Genomic DNA, 16,840 nt, shown 5'->3' with positions numbered 1-16,840 from the left:
ATTTATGAATAGATATTGTCCAATATTTTCATTTGGGATGTGAAACACCTTTACTATGAAGAGAAAATCTGAGAAAGGGAAAAATGCCAAAAATATATTTAAATGTAATGTCTTAAGAATACAAAGAATCTCTTCTATCTTACTCTTGGTCCAGGAGGAACAGCAAGAATTGGGAAAGGATGACAAGGCTTAAAGCACACGAGCTGCACAAGCAGGTGGCAATTAGGAAATAGTCCTATGTCAAGAAGCTGAAAGCCAATGGCAAAGGTGAGCAGATGTTTGGGAATGACTGTGAGACCTGCCAGAGAAACACTGAGACTTATTCAGGCAAAGTTCTTTGATGCATTCTTCTTAAAGTTTTCATAAGAAATCATTTTTTCTTTGTTTCAAAAATGTCATTTTAAACATACAAATACTATTATAGACATGCTGACACTTTTAAAGACAGACCTTGGACTAGGGTGAGGCAAATGAGGCAGCTTGGGCACAAAATTTAAGGAGGTTCTTGCTCTCAGGGTCACAAAAGTGTCAAACTTACACCGAGAATGAGTGTCTCATTGAATATACACCCTGTACACCGCATTGGCCTCACTGTAGTCTGGGTCTGGTTTTAAAAATTGACATTTATGTGCTAGATGTTATCTGACTACTTAAGAGAAGGAATATAACATTTTTGGATATTTCTAAGTTGGTTTTTGGTCACTGTGCATTTTCTGTAAAACATTCCACTAGGTGCTTCTGGAGTGTTATAAAAGAAGGAAAATGCATACATTTGGGGGACCAAAGCATGTATATGAAACATAAAGGCAACATGCAGGTAGTAACATCTAAATATCACATGAAACAAATGGAGGACAATAGCAAATTTATGTTTGGATACTGGCAAGCTAAAATTCCACACAGCAGTACTTGATAATAGAGATTCACTGAGCGAATGGCCATTTAAAATTTGTATATCAGCTGAAAATAGTGTGTATTTTATTTCTATATCAGCTCATGAATGTGTATAGAACTTCAAGTGAATTTCTTGCTTTAAGACAGCTGCGGGTTTGTTTGTTTCCTTTTTTGAAATTCCAACTTAAAATTAATACCTTCACAGCTTTGATTTGCTGTAGATAAGGATTGTTATTTAACTATGCCCCCATGAGAAACAGTAATACTACACAGAGAGTGGAGAAATATTTGTATTAGTTTCACTCGAGATGATACTCCATTAGTTGATAAACAAAACTTTAAGCTCCAGTCTTTCTTTGGACATTGCTTACTGAGCATTTGTCACACCATTTTATAGTTTTAAGACTGAGCTTTTGGGGCTTCCCTGGTGGCGCAGTGGTTGAGAGTCCGCCTTCCGATGCAGGCAACACGGGTTCGTGCCCCGGTCCGGGAAGATCCCACATGCCCGCGGAGCGGCTGGGCCCGTGTGCCATGGCCGCTGAGCCTGTGCGTCCAGAGCCTGTGCTCCGCAAAGACTGAGCTTTTTTTTTTTTAATCGTTGTTAGAAGTCCAAAGGAATATTAAGAACATTCATAGACATGTTCCTTATAGAATGGTTATAGAAAATCTAGTAACATTAAAAAAAGCAATGAGCAGTTGGACAATGGAAGGAACAGAGAAGTTAAAACTATGTATGTGTGAGAGACAGACAGCCAGAGACACAAACAGAGACAGAAAGAGACAGAGAGAATAAATTTCATTTAAATACATCTGTCGCTTTTCTGAAGTCAGAAACCTCTTATTTTGTAATCTCTTTGGGAGCCCAGGTTTCTGAATGCTCCTTCTTTTTTTGCCTGCCCTTTACTCATGGATAACCTCAAGCAATATTTAGCCCTTGGAGATTTGGAATTGCTCATATTTCTGGGTCTGTTATCGCTCTGGTGAAGTTCTCTCTCATTAGTCTCTTCTTGTTCTTTCAATGCCAAATCTTCAATTAGGTGCTAACCCTAATGCTATAGCTAACACTCTTATCTGGAAGTGCATTATGCTTGTTATGGCAAAGCTTTGCAAGACTATTTCACTTACTAAAGTATCGCTCTTGGATATGGTTGCCAGATCAAATACAGGGTACCAAGTTTTATTTGATTTTCAGATAAATTGGTCTCCTTCTGCACCCAGTATTGCAGGGGACATACTTATATTAAAAATTATTCTTTTGCTGAAATTCTAATTAAACCGGGCGTTTTTAATTTTTTAAAAAGAGTTTTGCTAGACCCACCAATCTTACTTCCAGGTAAAAGAAGAGAGCATTTATGCAGGACTTATGTGCACACCCTACTTTCACAAATCTTGTTCTATTTAATCCTCATAACAACCCTGTGATGTATGAATAATCATCCCCATTTCATAAATGAAATAAGCTCAGAGATTTGCACAAGGCCATAAAGCTAATAGCTGGCACATTCAGGATCAACTCCTGCTCTGATATGAAACACAATAGGCCTTTCCCTCTATAAAGCTGCCTCTCCTTCAGCCTTTCCTGTTTCCCTTGCATAATATAAAACAGATAAAACGAAGGTTAGACCTTCTTACCTAATGTGAGTTTCAAATCCTTTTTCCCTATTTAAAATTTAAATTATGAAAAATTTCAAGCATTCACACAGATAAAGAGAATAGTACAGAGAACTCCCATGAACTCATCACCCAGCCTACACAATTTTCAACATTTTTCCCAGTCTTGTTCATTGTCCCTCTGCTTTTCTCAAGCAAGTACAAGACATCATGCCACTTAAACTCTTACCCTCTTATTTTCAAAAACTTGGCCCATAATTAAATAGTTGACTAAACAACCATTTTTACTCAAGTTATGCTAGCGTTGTCTTTACTCCTAATTACTCTGTGTTCCCTTCTGTCAGCCTAATTACTTTCTTAATTTGAGATTGTTTCCCTTTCAAAAGTTGTACTCTTTAGCAATTTGAGCTATCTAATTTAGGATTAGGTCTCCTCTGAAACTGGTACTCTTTAGCAAAAATTTTACTAAACATAGCTTTGCTTTCTTAGAATTTAAAAACTATTCTTAAATATACAGAATCACACACACAATAGTACCGTTATTAAGAAATTGTTTCTAAATCATGACAAGATAACTTCTGTAGAAGTTGGTTTAGGGGTACCCAAGCACTTCCAAAACTTATTGAGCCCTCTAAGTTTGACAATAAGTTTCTATTTTGGATAAAGTGGTGAAGTGAATTTCTTTCCTTCTACCTTTACAGAAATGAACTCATCAGGGAACTAAATGGTATATGGACTTTTGGCTTTAAATGTAATGTGGAAAAATTTTACCAGAAATACACAGTTAGAAGCAGTGCCTGGAAAAAAACAAAACAAAATTGGTCTCCATCCTTAGTAGAGCATAATTAGAATGATGTTAAAGTGGAATCAAGTTAGCTATCATATAACTCTTGTACTGCATAACCCACCGCTGTGCTTAATCAGAAAAAAAAAGATGGGGATGCTTAGACATTCTTTAATAAATAAAGTTAATGCTGTCATTAGTGGCAGCTCTAAGCAAAACTTTTATCTTTTTTTTCCTATGGATAAGCACTCTTTGGGGAGATGAATATTGCTGCAGTCATATTGTGCTTTCAGTTAATGAGATGTGGGTTCTATTTTGTTAGAGTTTTATGGTAATGAAGCTTATAATTTACTGACAAACTGGCTTGCTTTCAAAACATTCTCTTATTGCACTTTTTTTTTCTGTCAGAAACATTGATGTGCTAATTTGTGTGTTTATGGCAGCAGATGTGCACCTTCACTAAAAGGCTGCTGGAGTGAGGGGAAAGGACAGGAGGGAAAAGGAAGAAGGGGAGAGGTGTTCAGAGTTTTAAATTGGTAATAAAATCCATACCCAAATGAGAAAATGGCACTGTTTAGTTGAAACATCCATGAGCTCATTATGTTATCTGAAATATCAAACATTTCTCACTAAAATTTGGTTGAGTTATAGATATGCTAAGTGCCAAATTCCTTTATCCAGTGTGAAAACTGAAGGGCAAAATTTGTCATTTAAAATTCAATAGCTGTAATAGGAAGTCATTAAATTTAAACTAGGTGAAAAACACTTTCCTCCCCTAAAAGGGCAGAAGAAATTTTCTTTCTAAGTAAGGCACACTGAAATTATTACCAGTGGCTTTACAGTACGGACTTTCTGAGTTCTGTTTTTTTTTTCTCCAGCTCTGAAATTTTATGACTCGTAGGGGTAAAAACATTACTCCCAACTTCCAACCCCACTTCTGTTACTGCCAGCTAAGTGAGGTGTGTAACAGAAATCATGGCATCTTGAGGTTTCCTTTGGTAGAAAATTGAAATATTCTAATCACATGTTTATAATTTGTAATAGAGGACATAAAACCATGATGATTTTGCAAACACCCTTATTAAACACAAAACGAAGCACAAATCTCTGTGTAACACATGTAATGAGAAACAAATGAAGAGAGAGTAAGCTGTTTATAGTGCTTTCCATCTTCGTGGGGGTTAGGAAACAAGGAGGAGACTGAAGTGGAAAACATGGATTCAGTGAGGGCTAAAAACTACCGGTTGAGAGGTAGTTGTTGAAAATCCCAATCAGTTGAAAAAGTAGCTCCCGGAAGGTTCATTATAGTTACTTGAGGAAACTGAACACAAGAATCTCAGAAAAAACACTCGCTCTGTTCTACCTTTATGCTGAGATGCTTTGGGGTACGTGTGCAACCAAATAATAAACTCTTATTTTCAGTGAATTCCTGGACATTTAAAATCCATAGGAAACAGAGTGGTTGAAAAGTTCCAGAACATTTACAACAGGTAGAGTCCTTGCCCTCAAAGACCTTGTAATCTATCTGGAGAGACAAAATAATTGTATAACAAGTACACATGAGTATAGCAATAAATGTCAAGGATTTGAACAAAGAATTGCTTACATAAGAATACATTTTAACCAAAGTAGGGCATTTAATGATATGAACAGCCCTCATTTTTTTTGTTGTTCTTAATCATCAGCTGCTTATGAAGACCCCATCCAAACATTACGTATTCACTGAGCTTTTTTGAGATCCTGTTTTATGTACTCTCTGTCAGAGAGTAAGCACTCAACATTTATTTCTTAAATGCATCACATTATTCCAGAATTTGAGAGCTATTCAAAAGAGCAGGCACCATTTCAACAATTAACACACCTCAGCTCTCTACAAAAATTGAAGGAAAAAATGTTTCTGCCTTCACAAACTCTGGCTAGTTGAAACTCTTTGAATGGGGTGCCTCTTTGCAGCTAATGTTGTAAAGGGTTCTCCTCCTCTTTTTACTCCCCCTTTCCTTCCCTCTTCTTTTTTTAAAAAGTTCACCTTACCCACTTGAGCAGGAATGAAGATCTTCTCCACTCCCATCCTCCCCATTTAAAGCTATTGATTACGAGAGAAAAACAGGCATAAGGAGTAATTAGTTTAATGTTGTTTTTATTATTTTCTTAATTACATATTGAGAATTCAACATATGGCATTTTAGAATTAAAAATAGAAACCTGAACTTAAATGTAATGGGTAAAATAAAAATAAAATCTATCTCTCTGTTCTATATTATGCTCAATTAGGGGTTTCCGGGAAATAATAATCATAGTAATAATAATAATGTTAGTGATGATGGCAAAATGAATAATAGTTAATGTTTATCAAAAACTTACTATATGTCAGGCATTGTTCCATGTGATTTATGTTCAAGCCTCATATCAACTCTATGGATTAGATGTTGTTATTGTCATCCCCGTTTTATAGACGAGAAAGCTGAGGTACAGAGAAGTTAAGTAATATACTCAGAATTGTTGAGGAAGACAAAGAAGAGAAATACTTTAGGGATTGGGTAGTATATGCAAGGAAGAAGGCAGAGGGGAGATCACTGGGGTTTGAAAGGTGAGTATCGTGGGTGTTTACTTTGAGACATTCGTAGTGCTGTCACCCAATGACCTGTATTTGTCTTAAAAATATTAAGAACTAGAGATATTCTTTGAATGCTCTTAATGGTTCCCCTTAGCTATCTGAGATAGCCTGAGGCCACTTCAGGGATAGCCAGGAAGCCCAATACTCCTTATTTGTGGATAGAGGCACCCTCCCCTGGACAGTGCTGCAAATGCACTAGGCTTTATGACGTTCAAGCAGGAGAAAACTGGAGAAGGACAAGTAGGGACAAATTATGGAGGCATTTGAATTTAGGTATTGAGCAGAAATTAAAAGTAGTATCCTAAAAACTGGGCTTTAGACAATTAATCTGACGGCTGAATTCAGAATTAAAAGGGGAGAAATGAGAGGCAGTGAGATTAGTTACAAAACTCTTGGATTGCAATGAGAAAAATCTATAAAAGGAGAATAGGAGCAAGAACTTGGGGAATATTTGTGATATTGTCTAGACATCTTATCTCATGTTAAATGTCTGAAGCCCTGATGTCTCTGTTTTGTAGCCTATGAACAAATGCAAAGTATAAGTGTCAATATTCTTTTTTCTTTTCACTGTGTTGTGTCCTACTACATATAATACTTTTATGAGACGAAAGATAAGTTAATTATCTTTGATTCATATCATACAGTGTGACTGCACTAAGAAAACATAAAAATGTTCTACCCAGTCAGAAGATGGGTACCAGTCTTCATTCAGTCAGAAGATGGGTACCAGTCTTCATTCAGTTCATCTCATCTTAAAAAAAATAATAGTCTTAAAATAAGAATAGTCATAAATGTTAAACTTGTAGGTCATATGTACACAAGATTTTTATTCATGTAGTGATTGGGAAATAGCTCCATATTGACATGTTCTGAAAGCCCTGAGGCTTTTATATCAAATACATTAACCTAACACTGATACAGAATCAGAAAACATAATAATGTAATTTGTAATAAAATAATGTTATTTTTACTAGTGGAAAACATAGAGAATTCATATTATTAAACATAAGATAAAGTCATTTTATTTGAGTACTGATTTTTTTTCTTTTTTAATTAATTAATTTATTTATTTTTGGCTGCATTGGTCTCTGCCACTGTGCACAGGTTTTCTCCAGTTGTGGCGAGCGGGGGTCACCCTTTGCTGCGGTGCCGGGGCTTCTCATTGCAGTGTCTTCCCTTGTTGGAGCACGGGCTCTAAACGCGGGCTTCAGTAGTTGTGGCTTGTGGGCTCCAGAACGCAGGCTCAGTAGTTGCAGCGCACGGGCCCAGCTGCTCCGCGGCATGTGGGCTTCTCCCTGACCAGGCCTCAAACCCGTGTCCCCTGCATTGGCAGGCAGACTCCCAACCACTGTGCCACCAGGGAAGCCCTGAGTACTGATTTTTATGCAACTACTGTTATACTAATATTAAAAATAATTAATATATATTTTATTCAAACCTACATTTTGCAGTAGAGTGAGGAGAGATTTAGGAGATGTGATGGAAAGAGATTTAAGTGGGACACAAGAAAGCAGGATTGTATTTCCAACTATACCACTAACTGTGAGAACTTGGGCAAGTCATAGCACCTCTGAAACTTATCTTCTTTGTTTATAAAAAGAAGGGGTTGGAGTAGATGCTGTCTAAGTTTCCTTTCAACCCTAATATTAAATAAGCATCTTGAAACTCTGCCTGGATGCATTAAATGTTTTTTTTTAAACATTCTACATAGTTAGCCTGAAAGTAATAAGATTTAAATGGCACTTAAGCTTTGAAACAGAAATGAAAGCTTCAGCATTGATGTATTATGAAATTTTTAAGGGTCCCTATTCCTGTCTGAGCATTGATTCTTGGGATATTTCTTTTTCACTAATAATAATTGTATGGCCACAGTAAAACCTTCTCAAGGTAATTGTTAAAGGTTTATTGACTAACAGGAGGACATGTCTTGGCAGAGAGATGTGAATTATAAATATTTAAATTAAAATGGACTTTTTGTATAATCTGTACAGACCAATCACTCACCTGGGCATTATGACATGCATCATTAGTCCTTTGAAACTTGTGAAATAAAAAAGGCTAGTAAATAGACCCATGACTGGCCTGCAAAAGAGAATGGGCACCAGTTTCATGGTTTTAACCCCTTTCCACCTTCTTCTTTGGCTCTTTAAATTCGTATTTCTTAATATTGTATAGGAAAATAAGCATTAGACCTGGAGGTTGAAGGCCCAAATTCAAATTCTCTTTCTGGTAACTACTGACTAAGTCCTAATTTTCTCAACTATACAATGGACAGAGATGATGAAACCAGCTTTACCTACTTCACAAGATTGTTGCAAATAAGAAAGTTGATGGAGGAGATCATCAGTGAACACAATTATCTTTTGACCGGACAGCCGGAGCCAGGCAGTCAGATGTTCTTCACCCCCTCCCCTGTCCTTGGAATCTACATTCTGCCCACAGTTTCTTAAGTAGGAGTCATTTCAAGGACGTATCCTTGAGAGAGTGAAGTGTTACTGAGACCATTTGGACTATGTATGTGACTAAACCCCATTAAGTCTTCTATTTAAACTCAAGATTCTGGAGCGCTGGTATGGAGATCTACTTGTCTTGCGGTAACCCAAGATAAGTCTGTATGTAATTTCCCTTGCTTATTAAAACTTCCACCTACCAATCTGAGGTGGGCTGCCTCTTTCTTCCATTTCTCTTAGCCCTCCGTGTATGGGGGCCAGTTTCAGATTTCACCCAAGGAGCTCTTGAAATCTTGAACCAACAGAAGGGTTTTATAAACTGTGGAAAAATATCATAATGCAATATATTAGTAACTCTTTTTTATGTGTTAAGGGATTATGCCTTGACTATATGACAGGTCCCAAAGAGCTCCCAACAAAATGCTTTGATTTTCTTGAAAGAAACAAGATGTTGAACTATCACCATTTGATATAAAGCATCTCTGAAATAATCTTTATCTGCCCATGAATTTTCTAACATCCTAATATACCAGACTTCACTTGGAGATTTTAGAGTTTATAAAACATAATCCTGAAACAATGCAGAGTTAAAATTTTCGATCAAATATTTACTTTTTCCAGTCACTCTAGGATCATGTATTCAAGAAAGGCTTCACTTCTCTGGTCAAGGAGCTATCTATGAATGATCATGCAATAGCACTCATGTTAGAAAAAAATATGAGTAGTCAGGATTATTTACATTCTTCGTTAGTTTTCCAACCTCAGGCTAGGTTACAGATGAACAGAACATTATTGGTTTGGAAAAATATATATTGATGCATTCAAATAAAGACAGAGTGTGTGTTTTTACAAAGCACAATATTATGATATGAGAGAACTTTTTAATTGTAATTACGAACTTAGCACCCTCTAGGACAAACATCTCCCAATTATCTCATTTTGTGCTTCATCCATTATGCAACTCTGTCAAAAGAGCTCTGTGTTCCTCCAAGGCAATTGATTAACATTGACCAGTTTTTCCTCACTTTCGGTTCAAAGTAATGTAGTGAGATTAACAACACAATTATTTGCAGCGGCTTGAGTCTGTTATTTAATTAAAATAAAAGCTTTCCATGAAAAGCAGCTTGTTTGCACAAAAACAACAGAGTAGAACTGATTCTGGCATTTTAATTTATGGAGAAGTGGTTTTATTCCTTTATATACAAGATAAGAGAATGTTCCTTTTGCCATCAATGTGGGGTTTTTTGTGTGTGTGGTGGTGGAATCAGACGAAGATGGAGTAGTTTTGCTTCACAAACTTTTTTGTAACAGAGAGAATTTGCTAATTTGACATGGTAGCAAAAGCTTGAAATTGTCTTAAATTATTGTGATGTGAGCCTGCAGTGCCTAATTATTTCTTTAATCATTATGCTAGTAATTGCATTCTGTATTTCTTGTGGAAAAAGAGGGGGCAACAGAAAGATAAAATAAGAATGAAATCACTAAAAAGAAATATCTTTTTTTATTACATATATTTAATCTATGATAAAGGTCTATATATTTAGTTTATGATACAAAGGTTAACTTTAAGATCATTGAGGAAAATGTAGATCAGTCAATAAATTTTGAAGCAATTGGATATATATTCAGAAAAAAATGTCAATTTTGTAGTAAGGAAAACTTTCCTGAGCAATAGACAAAACCATGAAAAGATGTTTAAATGTGACTTCAAAACACTTTTTAAATGTCTCTTTTTTTTACATCTTTATTGGAGTAAAATTGCTTTACAATGGTGTGTTAGTTTCTGCTTTATAACAAAGTGAATCAGTTATACATATACATATGTTCCCATATCTCTTCCCTTTTGCATCTCCCTCCCTCCCACCCTCCCTATCCCACCCCTCCAGGCGGTCACAAAGCACCGAACTGATCTCCCTGTGCTATGCAGCTGCTTCCCATTAGCTATCTATTTTACGTTTGGTAGTGTATATATGTCCATGCCACTCTCTCACTTTGTCACAGCTTACCCTTCCCCCTCTCCATATCCTCAAGTCCATTCTCTAGTAGGTCTGTGTCTTTATTCCTGTCTTACCCCTAGGTTCTTCATGACATTTTTTTTCACTTAAATTCCATATATATGTGTCAGCATACGGTATTTGTCTTTCTCTTTCTGACTTACTTCACTCTGTATGACAGACTCTAGGTCCATCCACTTCATTACAAATACCTCAGTTTCGTTTCCTTTTATGGCTGAGTAATATTCCATTGTATATATGTGTCACATCTTCTTTATCCATTCATCCAGTGATGGACACTTAGGTTGTTTCCATCTCTGGGCTATTGTAAATAGAGCTGCAATGGACATTGTGGTATATGACTCTTTTTGAATTATGGTTTTCTCAGGGTATATGCCCAGTAGTGGGATTGCTGGGTCATATGGTAGTTCCATTTGTAGTTTTTTAAGGAACCTCCATACTGTTCTCCATAGTGGCTGTACCAATTCACATTCCCACCATCAGTGCAAGACTGTTTCCTTTTCTCCCACCCTCTCCAGCATTTACTGTTTCTAGATATTTTGATGATGGCCATTCTGACTGGTGTGAGATGATATCTCATTGTACTTTTGACTTGCATTTCTCTAATGATTAATGATGTTGAGCATTCTTTCATGTGTTTGTTGGCAGTCTGTATATCTTCTTTGGAGAAATGTCTATTTAGGTCTTCTGCCCATTTTTGGATTGGGTTGTTTGCTTTTTTCTTATTGAGCTGCATGAGCTGCTTGTAAATTTTGGAGATTAATCCTTTGTCACTTGCTTCATTTGCAAATATTTTCTCCCATTCTGAGGGTTGTCTTTTGGTCTCGTTTATGGTTTCCTTTGCTGTGCAAAAGCTTTGAAGTTTCATTAGGTCCCATTTGTTTATTTTTGTTTTTATTTCCATTTCTCTAGTAGATGGTTCAAAAGGATCTTGCTGTGATTTATGTCATAGAGTGTTTGGCCTATGATTTCCTCTAAGAGTTTGATAGTTTCTGGCCTTACATTTAGGTCTTTAATCCATTTTGAGCTTATTTTTGTGTATGGTGTTAGGGAGTGATCTAATCTCATACTTCTACCTGTACCTGTCCAGTTTTCCCAGCACAATTTATTGAAGAGGCTGTCCTTTCTCCACTGTACCTTCCTACCTCCTTTATCAAAGATAAGGTGACCATATGTGTGTGGGTTTATCTCTGGGCTTTCTATCCTGTTCCATTGATCTATATTTCTGTTTTTGTGCCAGTACCATACTGTCTTCATTACTGTAGCTTTGGAGTATAGTCTGAAGTCAGGGAGCCTGATTCCTCCAGCTCCGTATTTCTTTCTCAGGATTGCTTTAGCTATTCGGGGTCTTCTGTGTTTCCATACAAATTGTGAAATTTTTTGTTCTAGTTCTGTGAAAAAGCCAATGGTAGATTGATAGGGATTGCATTGAGTCTGTAGATTGCTTTGGGTAGTAGAGTCATTTTCACACACACAATGTTGATTCTTCCAATCCAAGAACATGGTATATCTCTCCATCTATTTGTATCATCTTTAATTTCTTTCATCAGTGTCTTATAATTTTCTGCATACAGGTCTTTTGTTTCCTTATGTAGGTTTATTCCTAGATATTTTATTCTTTTTGTGGCAATGGTAAAGGGGAGTGTTTTCTTTATTTCACCTTCAGATTACTCATCATTAGTGTATAGGAATGCCAGAGATTTTTGTGCATTAATTTTGTATCCTGCTACTTTACCAAATTCATTGGTTAGCTCTAGTAGTTTTCTGGTAGCATCTTTAGGATTCTCTATGTATAGTAACATGTCATCTGCAAACAGTGACAGCTTTATTTCTTCTTTTCCAATTTGGATTCCTTTTATTTCCTTTTCTTCTCTGATTGCTATTGCTAAAACTTCCAAAATTATGTTGAATAAGACTGGTGAGAGTGGGCAACCTTGTCTTGTTCCTGATCTTAGTGGAAATGCTTTCAGTTTTTCACCATTGAGCACAATGTTGGCTGTGGGTTTCTCATATATGGCCTTTATTGTATTGAGGAAAGTTCCCTCTATGCCTACTTTCTGCAGGGTTTTTATCATAAATGGGTGTTGAATTTTGTCGAAAGCTTTCTCTGCATCTGTTGAGATGACCATATGATTTTTCCTTCATTTTGTTAATATGTTGTATCACATTGATTGATTTGCATATATTGAAGAATCCTTGCATTCCTGGAATAAAATCCACTTGATCATGGTTTATGATCCTTTTAATGTGCTGTTGGACTCCGTTTGCTAGTATTTTGCTGAGGATTTTTGCATCTATGTTCATCAGTGATATTGGCGTGTAGTTTTCTTTCTTTGTGACATCCTTGTCTGGTTGTGGTATCAGGGTGATGGTAGCCTTGTAGAATGAGTTTGGGAGTGTTCCTCCCTCTGCTATACTTTGGAAGAGTTTGAGAAGGATAGGTGTTAGCTCTTCTCTAAATGTTTGAAAGAATTTGCCTGTGAAGCCAACTGGTCCTGGGCTTTTGTTTGTTGGAAGATTTTTAATCCCAGTTTCAATGTCAGTGCTTGTGATCGGTCTGTTCATTTTTTCTATTTCTTTCTGATTCAGTCTGGGGAGGTTGTGCATTTCTAAGAATTTGTTCATTTCTTCCAAGTTGTCCATTTTATTGGTATACAGTTGCTTGTAGTAACCTCTCATGATCTTTTGTGTTTTTTGTAGTGTCCATTGTTACTTCTCCTTTTTCATTTCTAATTCTATTGATTTGAGTCTTCTCCCTTTTTTTCCTGATGAGTCTGGCTAATGGTTTATCAGTTTTGTTTATCTTCTCAAAGAATCAGCATTTAGTTTTACTGATCTTTGCAATTTTTTCCTTCATTTCTTTTTCATTTATTTCTGATTTGATCTTTATGATTTCTTTCCTTCTGCTAACTTTGGGGAGTTTTTGTTCTTCGTTCTCCAATTGCTTTAGGTGTAAGTTTAGATTGTTTATTTCATATGTTTCTTCTTTCTTCATGTAGGCTTGTATTGCTGTAAAGTTTCCTCTTAAAACTGATTTTGCTGCATCCCGTAGGTTTTGGGTCGTCGTGTCTCCATTGTCACTTGTTTGTAGGTACTTTTGGATTTCCTCTTTGATTTCTTCAGTGATCACTTCGTTATTAAGTAGTGTATTGTTTAGCCTCCATGTGTCTGTATTTTTTACAGATCTTTTCCTGTAATTGATATCTCGTCTCATAGCGTTGTGGTTGGAAAAGATACTTGATGCAATTTCAATTTTCTTAAATTTACCAAGGCTTGATTTGTGACCCAAGATATGATCTATCCTGGAGAATGTTGCATGATCATGAGCACTTGAGAAAAATGTGTATTCTGTTGTTTTTGGATGGAATGTCCTATAAATATCAATTAAGTCCATCTTGTTTAATGTATCGTTTAAAGCTTGTGTTTCCTTATTTATTTTCATTTTGGATGATCTGTCCATTGGTGAAAGTGGGGTGTTAAAGTCCCCTACTATGAATGTGTTACTGTTGATTTCCCCTTTTATGGCTGTTAGTATTTGCCTTATGTATTGAGGTGCTCCTATGTCGGGTGCATAAATATTTACAATTGTTATATCTTCTTCTTGGATCGATCCCTTGTTATGTAGTGTCCTTCTTTGTCTCTTCTAATAGTCTTTATTTTAAAGTCTATTTTGTCTGATATGAGAATTGCTACTCCAGCTTTCTTTTGGTTTCCATTTGCATGGAATATCTTTTTCCATCCCCTCACTTTGAGTCTGTGTGTGTCCCTAGGTCTGAAGTGGGTCTCTTGTAGACATCATATATACGGGTCTTGTTTTTGTATCCATTCAGCCAGTCTGTGTCTTTTGGTGGGAGCATTTAATCCATTTACATTTAAGGTAATTATCGATATGTATGTTCCCATTACCATTTTTAAAATTGTTTTAGGTTTGTTATTGTAGGTCATTTCCTTCTCTTGTGTTTCTTGCCTAGAGAAGATCCTTTAGCATTTGTTATAAAGCTGGTTTGGTGGTGCTGAACTCTCTCAGCTTTTGCTTGTCTGTAAAGGTTTTAATTTCTCCATCAAATCTGAATGAGATCCTTGCTGGGTGGAGTAATCTTGGTTGCAGGCTTTTCTCCTTCATGACTTTAAATATGTCCTGCCAGTCCCTTCTGGCTTGCAGAGTTTCTGCTGAAAGATCAGCTGTTAACTTTATGGGGATTCCCTTGTGTGTTATTTTTCCCTTGCTGCTTTTAATATGTTTTCTTTGTATTTAATTTTTGACAGTTTGATTAATATGTGTCTTGGCGTGTTTCTCCTTGGATTTATCCTGTATGGGACTCTCTGTGCTTCCTGGACTTGATTAACTATTTCCTTTCCCATTTTAGGGAAGTTTTCAACTATAATCTCTTCAAATAGTTTCTCAGTCCCTTTTGTTTCTTCTTCTTCTTCTGGAATCCCTATGATTCGAATGTTGGTGCATTTAATGTTGTCCCAGAGGTCTCTGAGACTGTCCTCAGTTCTTTTCATTCTTTTTTCTATATTCTGCTCTGCAGTAGTTATTTCCACTACTTTATCTTCCAGGTCACTTGTCCGTTCTTCTGCCTCAGTTATTCTGCTATTGATCCCTTCTAGAGTATTTTTAATTTCATTTACTGTGTTGTTCATGGTTGCTTGGTTCCTCTTTAGTTCTTTTAGGTCCTTGTTAAATGTTTCTTGCATTTTCTCTATTCTATTTCCAAGATTTTGGATCATCTTTACTATCATTATTCTGAATTATTTTTCAGGTAGACTGCCTATTTCCTCTTCGTTTATTACGTCTGGTGGGTTTTTATCTTGCTCCTTCATCTGCCGTGTGGTTTTCTGTCTTCTCATTTTGCTTATCTCACTGTGTTTGGGTTCTCCTTTTTGCAGGCTGCAGGTTCGTAGTTCCCATTGTTTTTGGTGTCTGTCCCCAGTGGCTAAAGTTGGTTCAGTGGCTTGTGTTGGCTTCCTGGTGATGGGGACTAGTGCCTGTGTTCTGGTGGATGAGGCTGGATCTTGTCTTTCTGGTGGGCAGGTCCACGTGTGGTGGTGTGTTTTGGGGTGTCTGTGGCCTTATTATGATTTTAGGCAGCCCCTCTGCTAATGGGTAGGTTTGTGTTCCTGTCTTGCTAGTTGTTTGGCAAAGGGTGTCCAGCACTGTAGCTTGCTGGTCGTTGAGTGAAGCTGGGTGTTGGTGTTGAGATGGAGATCTCTGGTACATTTTCACCGTTTGATATTACATGGAGCTGGGAGGTTTCTTGTGGACCAGTGTCCTGAAGTTGGCTCTCCCACCTCAGAGGCACAGCACTGACTCCTGGCTGGAGCACCAAGAGCCTTTCATCTACACAGCTCAGAATAAAAGGGAGAAAAAGTAGAAAGAAAAAAAGAAAGAAAGAAAGAAAGAGGATAAAAGAAAGTAAAATAAATTAAGGTAAAATAAAGTAAAGTTATTAAAATAATTATTAAGAAAAAAATATTTAAGTTAAAAAAAATGGACGGATAGAACTGTAGGACAAGTGGTGAAAGCAAAGCTATACAGACAAAATCTCATACAGAAGCATACACATACACACTCACAAAAAGAGGAAAAGGGGAAAAAAATCATAAATCTTGCTCTAAAAGTCCACCTCCTCAATTTGGGATGATTCATTGTCTATTCATGTATTCCACAGATGCAGGGTATATCAAGTTGAATGTGGAGCTTTAATCCGCTGCTCCTGAGGCTGCTGGGAGAGATTTCCCTTTCCCTTCTTTGTTCGCACAGCTCCCGGGTTTCAGCTTTGGATTTGTCCCCGCCTCTGCGTGTAGGTAGCCGGAGGGTGAGTGTTCTTTGCTCAGACAGGATGGGGTTAAAGGAGCCGCTGATTCAGGGCCTGGGGGGAGGGAGGGGCATTGAGTGTGGGGCGGGCCTGCAGCTGCAGAGGCCGGAGTGACGTTGCACCAGCGTGAGGCACGCCGTACGTTCTTCCGGGAGAGTTCTCCCTGGATCCCGGGACGCTGGTAGTGGCGGGCTGCACAGGCTCCCGAGAAGTGGGTTGTGGATGGTGACCTGTGCTCGCACACAGGCCTCTCGGTGGTGGCAGCAGCAGCCCTAGCGTCTCCTGCCCGTCTCTGGGGTCCGCGCTTTTAGCCGCGAGCCGCGCCTGTCTCTGGAGCTCCTTTAAGCAGCGCTCTTAATCCCCTCTCCTCGCGCACCAGTAAACAAAGAGGGAAGAAAAATCTCCTGCCTCTTAAAGGCAGGTCCAGACTTTTCCTCGGACTCCCTCCCAGCTAGCTGTGGCGCACTAACCCCCTGCAGTCTGTGTTCACGCTGCCAGTCCTCTCCCTGCGCTCCGACCGAAGCCCGAGCCTCAGCTCCCAGCCCCACTCTGCCTGTCGGGTGAGTAAACAAGCCTCTCGGGCTGGTGAGTGCCGGTCGGCACTGATCCTCTGTGCGGGAATCTCTCCGCTTTGCCCTCTGCACCCCTGT

The sequence above is a fragment of the Phocoena phocoena genome, chromosome X, assembly GCF_963924675.1.
Source record: "Phocoena phocoena chromosome X, mPhoPho1.1, whole genome shotgun sequence".
Classification (NCBI taxonomy): Eukaryota; Metazoa; Chordata; class Mammalia; order Artiodactyla; family Phocoenidae; genus Phocoena; species Phocoena phocoena.
This window is presented reverse-complemented; position numbering follows the sequence as displayed.